The following is a 13,107-nucleotide window of genomic DNA, read 5'->3' as shown; positions in this document are numbered from 1 at the left end:
CTTGGAAGGCTGGTTTGTATCAGACGATGAAAGCTGTGGGGATGATCACAGGCCAGCTGTTCACTGTGCCAAGCTGGGTCTCCATAGCTTCAAATTCATTCCACTATAATTGAAAACATGTGCTAAAATATGCATTTTCTTAAGGTTCAAAATTTGCTTGTGATGTGTTTTCCATACCGTTTTCATTTCAAAGCAGAGAATGACAATGCTGTGGCCAAAAACTTGTGTGTCCGTATATAAGTGTTTTAAAATAAATCTTTTAAGAATAAAAATCTTGAAGAAGAAAGAAAAGGACAAAAGACAGACCATAGTTCTGAGAATTGAAGCAGGTGAGGCGCCCAGAGGAAAAGCCTAAAAGGAGTACTTCTTGATGCTAAATTATGAGTTTTGTCTTTAGTTTATAATTTACTATGACTGCTCTGTGACCTTGCTCCCTTAAAAAAGAGTCTTACATCTGGACATTATATTTGTGACACCCACAAAGAGAGGAAAAAAGCGTCTGCCTATGTTTATCCTGTACAAGATTCCACCTGTGGCAGAGGTAGCGATCTCCAATGCCTATGGGGACCAAACAGGTAAATTACATGAGTGAAGCCAGCAGGTGGAGAATGTGACCACCCGGACACAAGTGCTTATTTAAAGGAAGTTATCATTGACATAGGTCAATCCAGTGTTGCCATAGCTTTTAATTTTTCAAGATAGGCTGCAAATTAATATTTTAATGTAACAACCTCCTGACAGGACTTTCCTGCTTGTGCAGGGAATCCGCCTGCCAATGCAGGGGACATGGGTTCGAGCCCTGGTCCGGGAAGATCCCACATGCTGCAGAGCAACTAAGCCCGTGCGCCACAACTACTGAGCCTGCGCTCTAGAGCCCACGAGCCACAACTACTGAGCCCACGTGTCACAACTACTGAAACCCGTGGGCCTAGAGCCCGTGTTCCTCAACAAGAGAAGCCACCACAATAAGAAGCCTGTGCACCACAGCGAAGAGTAGCCCCCACTCGCCGCAACTAGAGAAAAGCCAGTGCACAGCAATGAAGACCCAACGCAGACAAAAATAAATAAATTTATAAAAAAACCCAACAAACAAACAAAAACCCTCCTGACATTTAAAGGTTTGGAAATTAAAGATGTAAATACAGTATGTGGTCCAGTAAATACCTCTGAAGACCAGACCTGGCCTGGGGCTACCAGTCTGATCTCTGGTCTGCAGGGGGTGATGCTGGTCTGAAAGCTAGTTGTCAGCAGAGCCTTACTAAGGCCATGCCAAAGGCTGGGACAAGTACTCTCGTTGGGGTCGAGTGGGGTGGGCGGGTAGGGTCGGTTCCATCTCTATTTCCGCTAGTTCGTTTGGTGACAGTGAGAGTGAGCGCCCACTTCAAGATGAAGTCAAAGCTGTGGCCATACAGATGTGCGTAGAAGTAGATGAAGCAGAAAGTTAGCTTCAGTGGGAGGAGGGAGGTCTGGAGCCACGGCCAGCAGAGGGCGCTTGTGTCCCCACAGGTTGATGAGTATCTGGGGAGGGCCCCAGAAGAAGGGTCAGCTAACGGCAATATCGGAAGAGTGTCTACTTCTGGATGGTACTTCTAGCTTCTTTGAGATCGAAAGGTAAGTGTCTGTTGTTATTGACTCACTGTCTCAGGGGCACCTTGGTCCCTGTCTCTCTCTCTCTCTCTTTCTTTTTTAAGTTTTTAAAAATTGATGGCGGTGCCGCGCAGCTTAAGAATCTTAGTTCCCTGACCAGGGATGGAACCCGTGGCCTCGGCAGTGAGAGCACGGAGTCCTAACCACTGGACCGCCAGGGAGTTCCCCCTGTGTCTTCTCCACCAGCCTCTTGACCTCACTGAACTCCACTCCCTTTCTCATGTTGGATCCGAAGCAGGTGCTCATTTAGACATGGCCCCACTCACAGACGAACCGCTCTCATGATCATCAGCCAGCTTCCAGGAAGGGGGCCCCACCCCATTCCCGACCTCACCGTTGGGTACTGCCCGGTTAGGCACGCCACCATTATCGCTTGGGAGAGTGAAACAAGAGTGAGAGCAAACGAGGAACTGAGAGGGGTTTGTCCAGCTGAAGGTGAGGACCCAGAAGCAAATAGGATAGAGGGTGGGGTGGGGTTCATAGGTCAAGTGGTCTAACTGTGGCAGGAGAAGTTCTGTCGACTTATGGCGTGATACCAGACATGCCAGGCCAACAGATACAAAGCTTCATGAGGCTGGGAAGAGTCTGAGGGGTCTCCCGCCTTCACACTATCCCATGTAGGTAAGGCCAGGGATGGGTGATGCCTGAGATCGGGAAAAAACTGTCTGAAGGGATTAGAGGAAATAGTACGCAGTGTCCACATGGGGCCAAGAATAATGCCTCTTCCCTCTAGCCAGACTGAAAAAACTCATAACTCATGGAGAATTGGATAGAGTACTCTGAAGGATTTGATTACAATAGTGGGGAATAATTAATTCTAGACTAAACACTGTTTTGGTCCTGCCTGACAAGGCTTAAATGCAAGACCCAAAAGGATCAAGCAGATTCTAAGAAACTTAACTGCGTCCCAGAACAAACTTCAAGAATATTTATGGGCATACAAAAATATACATTACCTAACAGATTAGAATTCAAAATATGTGACACCTAATTAAAATGTGACACCCAATTACCAGGCATGCAAAGACAAAGGGAAACACAACTCATGACGAAAAGTCAGTCAATTAAAAATAACCCAGAAATGGGGCTTCCCTGGTGGCGCAGTGGGTGAGAGTCCGCCTGCCGATGCAGGGGACACGGGTTCGTGCCCCGGTCCAGGAAGATCCCACATGCCGCGGAGAGGCTGGACCCGTGAGCCATGGCCGCTGAGCCTGTGCGTCCAGAGCCTGTGCTCCGCAACGGGAGAGGCCACAACAGTGAGAGGGCCACATACCGCAAAAAAAAAAAAAAAACCCAGAACTGACTATAGTGAGATTAGAATGAACAAACACATTAAAAGATTAATATTATTAATATTGCTATTTTCTATATAGATGTTTGAAAGTTAGAGACATGGAAGTTATAAAAAAGACTACAGTAGAGCTTCTAGAGATGAAAACTACAATGTCTCAGATGAAAAATATACTGGATGGGACTGACAACAAACTAGATGTTACAGAAGAACAGTTTAGTGAAAAGATTGAAGGCACAGAAATAGAAACCATGCAAAATTAAACAATAGATCCTTCCCTCCCAGCCTTCAGAAAGAGCCCACCTTGTCTGAGACCTTGATTTTGGATTGCTAGCCTTCAAAATTGTAAGACAGTAAATTTCTGTTGTTTAAGCCACCTGCTTTGTGGTTCTTTGTCACAGCAGCCCCAGCAAACTGATACATACTTCAATTAAGTAGAATAGATTGTTGGATTGGATAAAAAGTGAGACACAACTTTATGCTATCTGCAAGAAACACACTTTAATTATAAATTTACAAATAGGTTAAAAGTAAAGCTATGAAGAAAGGTCATGCTAACACCAATCAAAAGAAAGCTGGGGTGACTACATTAATATCAGACAAAGTAGATTTCAGAACAAAGTAAATTAAAAAAAAGAAGGTCATTTCATAATGATACAGATGTCAGTTCATCAAGAGGTCATTATAATCATAAATGTTTATGCACCTCATAGCAGAGCTTAAATATGTATAGTGCAAAAACTGGTAGAGCTACAAAGATCAATAGCCAAGCTACAATCATGTCAGAGATTTCAATGTCCTTCTCTCAGTAATGAATAGAACAAGTAGACAAAAAAGCTGGCAAGGATATAGAAGAGGACCTGAACAACACCGTTAACCAACTTGACCTAACTGACATTTCACATAACCACAACAGTGTAGACATTTTTTTCAAGTGCACATAGAACAATTACCAAGATCAACCATATATGGGGCCATAAAAGAAGTCTCAATACATTGAAGAGAATTCTAATTATACAACATATGTCATCTGATCATAATGGAACTGTATTAGATATCAATAACAGAAAGATCTCTGGAAAATTCCCAGATGTTTGGCAATTAAACAACACACTTATAAAAAAAAAACTCAGGGATCAACGAAGAAATCAAAAGAGAAATTTGGAAAGTGCTTTCCACTAAACTAAAATTAAAATGCAGCATATAAAAATTTGTGACATGCCACTAATTCAGTACTTAGTGGGAAATTTAGGGCACTAAATGCCTATATTAGTAAAGAAGAAAGGTCTCAAATCAATGATTTCAGCTTCCTACTTAGGAAACAAACAAATAATCAAAAGAGCAAACTAAACTTAAAGTAAGAAGAAGAAATGAAACAATATAGAAATTAATGAGATTAACTTGAAGATTAATAGAGAATATTAATAAGCCAAAACCTTCTTCTTTGAGAAAATCAATAAAATTGATAAACCTTAGCTATACTGATCAGGAAGAAAAGAGAGCAGACACAAATTGCCAATATAAAAAAATGAAAGATGTGGCATCATTACAGACCCTACAGATATTAAAGGATAATAAAGGACTATTCTGAACAATCTTATTCCAATAAATTTGACAACTTAGATGAAATGGATACAGTCCTTGAAAAATACAAGCTACCAAAGCTCACTCAAAAAGAGATAGATGACCTAAATAGTCCTAAGTCTAGTAAAGAAATTGAATTTGTAGTTATAAACCTTCCCACAAAGAAAACTACAGGCCCAGATGCTCTACTGATCAATCATAACAAACGTTTGCGGAAAAAATTATATCAGTTCTACCTAAACCCTTCCAGACAATTGAAGTAAAGGGAATCCTTCATAAGTCACCTTATGAGGCTAACCTTACCTTTTTAAAAAAGTTTCTTTAGGGGACTTCCCTGGTGGTCCAGTGGTTGGGAATCTGCCTTCCAGTGCGGGGGATGTGGGTTCGATTCCTGGTCAGGGAACTAGGATCCCACATGCCACGGGGCAACTTAAGGCCCCATGCCACAACTACCGAGCCTGCGTGCCATAACTAGAGAGAAGCCTGAGCACTGCAACTACGACCTGATGCAGCCAAAAATAAATAAATAAATAAACCTTTAAAAAAAAAAAGTTTCTTTAAACAATTTTTTTGAAGTATAGTTGATTTACAATGTTATTTAACATTACCTTTTAATAAATAGTAAACAGTAATAAAATGACAAAAAGACACTATAAGGAAAGAATATTATCATGAGAATAGTTGTAAAAAGTCTTGACAAAACTTTAGCAAGTGGTATCCTAAAACATATAAACAGAATTATATATTATGGCCAGGAATATAATAATTTATTCCAGGAATGCAAAGTTGTTATAAAATTTGGAAATCAATCTATGTAATTCACCATGTTAACAAACTAAAAAAACACATATACACACAAAAACAAAACATAGTTTCATCTCAGTAGACTGAGAGAAAGCATTTGATAAATTCAATGTCCATTTATGATAACATCTGTCAATTAACTAGGAAGAGAAGGAAACTTCTTCAGTCTGATAAAGGTGTCTATTAAGAAACCTCTTCTGTTTTCATTTGCCTTGTAGTCAAGGACCACACAGAGCAATGGATCTGGTGGAAATAGCACAAGTTTCTGGGTCAGAAACATGAGTTCAAATCGTAGCCTTCCTACTGCTGTGATCATGCACACGTTTAATAGCCTCTCTGAGCCTGCATGTTCTCATCTGTAACACAGAGATAATAAACAAACAAGTTACACTACGCTACTGCCCAGCACTGCTTGCACACATTAAAATTAGTACCCTTTCCCTTCCCTTTTTCTTCACCTCGTCCTGATGAGGCTGAGATTAGTCCAGGGCAGCAGTTTTCAGCATCTTTCTCAGCCACAAATATTTACTGCAGACCTGAGATGCGAAAGGCATCAGAAGGCTTGCTCTGTTGGACGGTAAGAGCTTTCATTTCCTCCTTTTTGGAAGGATCTGGTGGAGTAGAATGGGGAAGAAGCTAGAAGGCAATCAGAGGAAGATAAGGCATCCCCAAATCTGCAAATTGGCTCTTTCTGGAAAACCCAACCAGGTTTTTGGCAATAGATTATCATTCTGGGCTTGCAGGGCAATGGGTGTCTAAACCGAGGTTTCTAGCTAAGACTACATTTGAGTGTGGAACACGGGGGACATTAATCCAGTGAGACAAGCTCTTTATAATTCAACAGCAAGGACAGTCTCTAAGTTCTGAAGTGTTCCAGCTTGAAAGCACCTCCTGTTCTTCAGGGCTCAGCTGCACAAGGTCGCAGTTACACTGAGACCAGTTAGTCGTTTACATGCCGTTAGTTTCATCCCTTGCCAGTGGGACTGTTACGCCATACTTATTAATAGGGAACTGTTTGGAGTTAGTTTTGCCAGAGGCTGATATTTCATGCATGGTCTTTAATGACTCTGAAAACAACGTCAGGCTTCCAGGGAGGCTTATTAGCCACGTTAAAGAGGAGAGCACTTGATGCGCAGAACCAGCAGTGCCCCAGCCAATGAGCACTTTTGTCAAGTGCTAGATTTCACAATACACATCAGAGCGTTAAAAACTCTGAGACCCTGGCAGGAGATGCAGAAGCATGTCCTCAAGATGTCAGCATAGCAGCTACGAGGACCAGAACAGGCATTTTCATCAACTGACACACACACACACACACACACACACACACACACGGTCATGAAGTCAGGCCTGAGATATCACTGCGGAGAAGCTGAGGAGAAATAGGGTGCGAGGAAGGATTTGGAAAGGGGTAGTTATAATGTGAAACAGACTGAATCTTACACCAGAAAGGACCACGGTACCCTGTTTGACAGGATCAGGTGTGTACCATCAGGGGTGATCGGGATTGGAAAGCCAGATGAGATCTGACAGAAGGAAGAAAATGAGTAACATTTGAAATACTCAAAACACTTATATTGGGCTTCCCTGGTGGCGCAGTGGTTGAGAGTCCGCCTGCTGATGCAGGGGACGCGGGTTCGTGCCCCGGTCCGGGAAGATCCCACATGCCGTGGAGCGGCTGGACCCGTGAGCCGTGGCCGCTGAGCCTGCGCGTCCGGAGCCTGTGCTCCGCAACGGGAGAGGCCACAACAGTGAAAGGCCCGCGTAGCGCAAAAACAAACAAACTAACAAAGAAAAACCACTTATGTCAATTTTAACCCTAGTACTACAGCACAGAACTTAAAAGTCATGTCAGACATTTTAAAAAATTTTATTAAAGTATAGTTGATTTACAATGTTGTTAGTTTCTGGTGTACAGTAACGTGCTTCAGTTATACACCTATATATTCTTTTTCATATTCTTTTCCATTACGGTTTATCTCAGGATATTGAATCGAGTTCCCTGTGCTGTGCAGTAGGAAGCTGTTGTTTATCCACCCTCTGTACAGTATTTTGCACCTGCTAATCCCAAACTCTCAATCCTTCCCTCCCCCTGAGCCTCCCCTCTACCCTTGGCAAGTCCGTTCTCTATGTCTGTGAGTCTGTTTCTGTTTCATAGGTATGTTCATTTGTGTCATATTTTATTTATTTATTTATTATTTAATTTATTTATTGGCTGTGCTGCATGGCTTGCAGGATCTTAGTTCCCTGACCAGGGATTGAACCTTAGACAGTGAAAGCGCAAGTCCTAAGCCCTGGACCTCCAGGGAATTCGCATTTGTGTCATATTTTATTTTATTTTATTTTTCACTAATTCACATGCCTAAATGGTATTGTTCACCAATTTTTTTGTTCTTGGGATTTTAGGGATACATTTTCCTATGACCAGTATTTTCCTAGAAAACTTGTAGTCCAAATATGACGAATACCCAGTCACTCTATCCATCTTTTTGAATGGAAATGCACTGACACTTATCAGAGGGGACTGTGGATGTGGGTGTTAGGGCTGGGGAAAGAGGGGCAGCAAAGAGGGGACCAAGGTGAAGAATCTGGGACCAGAGAGGAGAATGGCCAGCACAGTACCTGGCAACGCCCAGGACAAGCGGGAGTAACTGTCGTTATTTGTCCTGATGCTGTCATTCATGTGCAAATCATGGGCTTGTTCTCCTGAGTGCTGTGTGTGTGAGAGAGAGTGTGTGTGTGTGTGTGTGTGTGTGTGCAGGGGGGCAGTGTTTCTGGACTAGGAACTTCTCATCAGAGGTGGCCTGCTAACCATGGGCTCTTCTTAAGCCAGAGGGACATCTCTCACTCTTAATCCTAGTTCCCCAAAGGCTGAATGCACCTTCCATATTTGACTGGCTCTTCGAATTATGTAAATAGCATGAGGGCAACACTAATCCTGTGGGTGTATCTTGTAACTGAAAGTGAAAGTCCTCTTTCTTTTGGCCAGGCATGATGTCCCTCAGCTTCACAGGCCCGCCACCCTCTCCATGTGGATGAAGACCTTCGTAGACAAGAGGAGGGGTAAAAGGGCTTAAAAACTGGGGGGAAGATCTCTCCATTTTCAGGGAAGAGGGAGGAGCTAATTCCATAACAATACATCCATCACGAGGAGGAAGATCACGGCTCGTGATTCCGCACAAGAGGGAAAAAGCCATCATGTCAGGAGGCAAAGCCTGACTCTATTTCCTGGTAATAACTGGATGCAGCTTAGATGTAAATTAGTGGTGACTTTTGCAGAGTCTTACCTTGAGTCAATAGGACCTAGTTCATCTTCACCACGGAGCAGCCACATTTGTCTTAGTTCTTCTGGGGTCCTGGAGGAGAAGGAGTGACCTGAGGCGGTGATTCAAGCGGAGGCGAGAGCAGAGCATTTGCTAGAGTGTTTTCCACGAACCGTTTCATAGCTAGAAACAGATGTGCCAGGCGGCTGGCTGGTCAACAGCATGATGTAGAAAATATTAAAATATAGATTCTTCAGGGCATTCTGAGCTTGACTCCTTGGTTCTCAGGAGCTTCTCTCATGCCTTCAAAACGGAGAGGAAACAAGCCTTTTCCTGGTCCACATTCTGTGGGTTTAAGTCGGCTTTGGCTACGGTTGCTCTGTGCATTGGGGCTGGCCTCACTGCATCCCACCTCTGGTTGGGTCTCTTCGAGAGCAGCCACTTGCAACTACAGAGAGGGGCTTAGCATCTTGGCAGCTCCTGTGGAGAAACCCCGTACAACATCTGCAGGAGCTGGAAGGGCTGAGTTATTTCCCATTCACCTCATGACTGGTGTGGTTTCCAAAGGGGTGTGAGGCAGAGATGGGAGGCTGGCACCCATCGACTCCAGCCCCGGAAATAACAGGGGCTGCTTGTCCCCCAGGATTTACTGGGGGACCTTGTAGGGTCTGAGACTTGGAATCTCACTGAGATGGATTCACAAGTTAAAAAAAAAAGTCGTGCTGGAAGGGGATTGAATCTGGCCACGTCTCCTCTCTTTGTAATTTTTTAAGCCTGATGCTTTTGGCTTAGAGACCATGAATTACGGAACTGTAGTGATTTCAGACCTTAGAGACCATCCACTTGAACCTCATTGCTTTATGGAGGAGAAATTGAGGAAGTGAGATGTTGAATGAGTTTCCTAAGGTCAGATATGGAAAAGCAGGGCTGGAACTCAGCTCTCTCATCCTTCCTACAGCATAACTCAAAGTTCCTTGATTGCCCCTCCCCCCCTTTTTTGCACCAGCACAAGTGCGTGTTTTCTCATGTTCTCCGTGGAGACATTTATACCAGACCCCCTCTCCCCACCCCTGGCCTGGATGAGCCTTTCTGTAATCTGGTGCATATTTCCTCCAAATGAGTACAAAAAGCAGGGTGTAGAATCAAGATATTACACATGTTTAGAGATTACTGATTCTGAGAAAGCTTAGCCTGAAAACTGTAAGTGGTTTAGAAAAAACATTATTTAAACCACAGCGACAGATGCTTTCCAGGTAGTAAAATCATTCGTCTTATTCCACAAGTGGGAGGATGTGATTTTTGTACCTCATACTCTGTGCTTCATAACCCTGTCTCCATCTCTTGGGCCTCCCCACCCATCCTCTGGCCCCCAAACACGTAAGGCAAATTTCTATAATTTACTAACATTTCTCTTTCAAATTTATATTTTGATTTGTAGAATTGGAACACGGCTAGCTACCAGCCAGCTCTTAATCCGAGCTTTGCTGGCACGGCTCTGCGTTCCCTCTGCAAAGGGGGTCGGGGTCTGAGTGGTCCCAGGCTTGTGGGGTTCCTGTCTTGTGGATTCAGCTATTTTATTGGACACTGTTTCGTTAGTGTTCCCAACTGCTTTCTATCTTTTCTATTGGAGTGCTAAATGTTTCTTTTCTTCTCTAAACAATAGTTTATGATTGATTCCTGGGTTTTGTTTTAGCCACTTTGAACAAGTGAGATGGACTCCCTCCCACCCAAAACTGGATTTTGATGTTGAGACTGTTGATGCCAGACTCACACCAGGCGGGTGTATGAAAAGTTTATTACCCACATAACGAGGCTTTTGGGGAGGGCGGAATAGGCCTCCCAAGCTGGTCCAAAAATGTCTTGAGAGAGAAAGGAAGAGAGACAGCCTTGGTTCTGGGCATGGAAGAAGGCTTCCGTGGTCTCACTCTCCCTCTGGACCAAAAGAGGGAGCACTCAGGCTTTTTTATTCGATGTGGGTGGAAGGGGCAGCAGGAGGGATGAGGCTTAAAAGCTGCTAGTAGTTGGGCTTCCCTGGTGGCGCAGTGGTTGAGAGTCCGCCTGCCGATGCAGGAGACGTGAGTTTGTGCCCCAGTCTGGGAGGATCCCACACGCCGCGGAGTGGCTGGGCCCATGAGCCTTACCCAAAAAAAAAAAAAAAAAAAAAAAGAGCTGTCAGCAGTCAAACATCGAAAAACAGAGCTGGATCCTTTCTTATAGGATTATTTTGGATTTTTGAAAAATGTTTGTTTGTTTGTTTATTTTTGGCTGTATTGGGTCTTTGTTGCTGTGCGCGGGCTTTCTCTAGTTGCGGCGAGCGGAGGCTACTCTTCGTTGTCATGTGCGGGCTTCTCATTACGGTGGCTGCTCTTGTTGCGGAGCATGGGCTCTAGGTGCACGGGCTTCAGTAGTTGTGGCTCATGAGCTCTAGAGCGCAGGCTCAGTGGTTGTGGCCCGTGGGCTCTAGAGCGCAGGCTCAGTGGTTGTGGCTCGTGGGCTCTAGTCCTGACTTCTCCCCTGAGATCCAGACAAGTAGATTCGAGTGCTTCTTTGACAGGTCCATGGGCGCATCTAAAAGGCCTCTCAAGTTGAACATGCTTCAAATACAGCTATTGATTTGTTCTCCAAACTTGATCCTTCTCTTAACTTTTTCATCTCATAAATGGCCCCACTGTCTTCCTAGTTGTGTAATCCAAAATTCTAGAAGGCACTCCTGATTGCTCTTTGCCCTCACACTCCACTAGTCTTGTGGGTAGACTTACAAAAGGTAACTTGTATCTTACCTCTTTTTCCCCTCTTCATTCCCCAGGCATCGCAGCTGCTCTCCTCCTACCTGTACACTGCAGGAGCCCCGGACAGTCTCCTGCTTTTTACTGTGCCCCTGCCATGGGTTGAACTGCATCGCCCTAAAAGGTATGTTGAAGTCCTACCCCCTGGAAGTTTTAAATGTGACCTTATTTAGAAATAGGGTTTTTGCAGGTGCAGTTAATTGAAGATGAAAGCTTTAGGGTGAGCCCTAATCCAATCTGACTGGTGTTCTTATAAGGAGAAGAGACATGGAAACACACACACACAGGGAAGACAGCCATGTGAGGATGGAGGTGGAGAGTGGAGCGATTCTGCCACAAGCCCAGGGCTGCCTGGGGACACCAGGAGCTGGAAAAGGCAAGGAATCCTCCTCCCCTAGAGACTTTGGAGGGAGCGAGACCTTTGATCTTTTTTCTTTTTTCGGCCACACAGCGTGTGGGATTTTAGTTCCCTGACCAGGGATTGAACCTGTGCCCCCTGCAGTGGAAGCACGGAGCCCTAACCACTGGACTGCCAGGGAATTCCCTCAACACCTTGATTTTGGACTTCTAGCCTCCAGAGCTGTGAGACAATAAGTTTCTGTCGTTTTAAGCTGCCCAGTTTGTGGTGCTTTACTATGGCAGGCTGAAGAAGCTAATACACGTCCTATAATCACTTTTTATGCACAACGGCCAGAGGAACCTTTGCAACTTAAGTCAGATTGTGCCCTTTCTCTGCATAAAAACCTCTTTTGATTTTCCTCTGAATTTATGATGAAATCCAAACTCTTTGCCAGGCTCAATGAGGCCTTACACATCTGGCCCTGATGATTTCTGGTCTCACCTCCTACCCCCACCTCTGTTCCTCCTGTTTGTTTCTGGAACAGGGTTGCTGACTCTTTCCACTCACTGGGCCTATGACCCTGAAGGAATGAGTTGGAGTCACTAACCTCACCCCGAGTATTGCTTCATTTCCTCCAGATCACATATCCCGACGTGGCATTCCTGTACTAGCTCGTCATTGGTCCCAGTCCCTCTATGGTGAAGGTCGTGAGGCCCGAGCTCACCACGTTGCCATGTCCTGTGTCCAGAACAGTGCTGGGCACGGCTAGAGCGGGAGCTTCATATATACTTGGTGAGTGAATGTATGACATATGCAAATGTTGAAAAAGTGTTTTCCTTTAAATATGGACACCAGTAAGCGAAAATAAACTTTATATTTACTGAATTTATTGACATTTTCTCAAATACATTTGCATAAGCACGATTCACGCTTTTCCTCAATTAATCTCCCCCGTTTCTTAATCCAGGATGAGCAGTCAAGCCCCAGCCAAGGAGAGGTCCAAAGACATCTCAACACACCTAACGACGGAGAGGTCACATTTTGGCATGAAATCAGAGTGTCCTGGTCTGTGTGAGGTTCTTTTCACCCTTCTCAAGGGTCATCCCATGTGCCTTTAAGGTTAAATACTGCTTGATCAAGCAAATATGACAAAGTGTTAATGGTTGGTGCATCTAGGTGAAGGGGGTATGGGTATTCATTGTACCATTCTGTCATCTTACTCTATGTTTGAAATTTTTCAAAATAAAAAGTTGGGGGAAAAATTCAGCCAAAGAAAATACTGTATGATTTCAAATTACCTTAAGAGAAACTTTGTGTTGTAAGCCTGAAGGACTAACAGCTTGATTGTATCAGATAATTGACAGTAGAGTATTTGGTTCATTCGGGAATATA

General features: G+C 44.0%; 1 long non-coding RNA gene across 1 annotated transcript; it reads left to right on the top strand.

Annotated features, from left to right (window-relative positions):
- Window positions 1–1,519: 1,519 nt before the first annotated feature.
- LOC112401619 (uncharacterized) lies at window positions 1,520–12,897 on the top strand. Its single transcript, XR_003003606.1, has 5 exons — window positions 1,520–1,611; window positions 8,316–8,389; window positions 11,396–11,499; window positions 12,354–12,507; window positions 12,683–12,897. It is a non-coding gene; the product is annotated as an uncharacterized LOC112401619 (long non-coding RNA).
- The last annotated feature ends 210 nt before the right edge of the window (window positions 12,898–13,107 follow it).

The sequence above is a fragment of the Neophocaena asiaeorientalis genome, unplaced genomic scaffold (assembly GCF_003031525.2).
Source record: "Neophocaena asiaeorientalis asiaeorientalis breed wild unplaced genomic scaffold, Neophocaena_asiaeorientalis_V1.1 scaffold123, whole genome shotgun sequence".
NCBI classification, from domain to species: Eukaryota; Metazoa; Chordata; class Mammalia; order Artiodactyla; family Phocoenidae; genus Neophocaena; species Neophocaena asiaeorientalis.
This window is presented reverse-complemented; position numbering and strand designations above follow the sequence as displayed.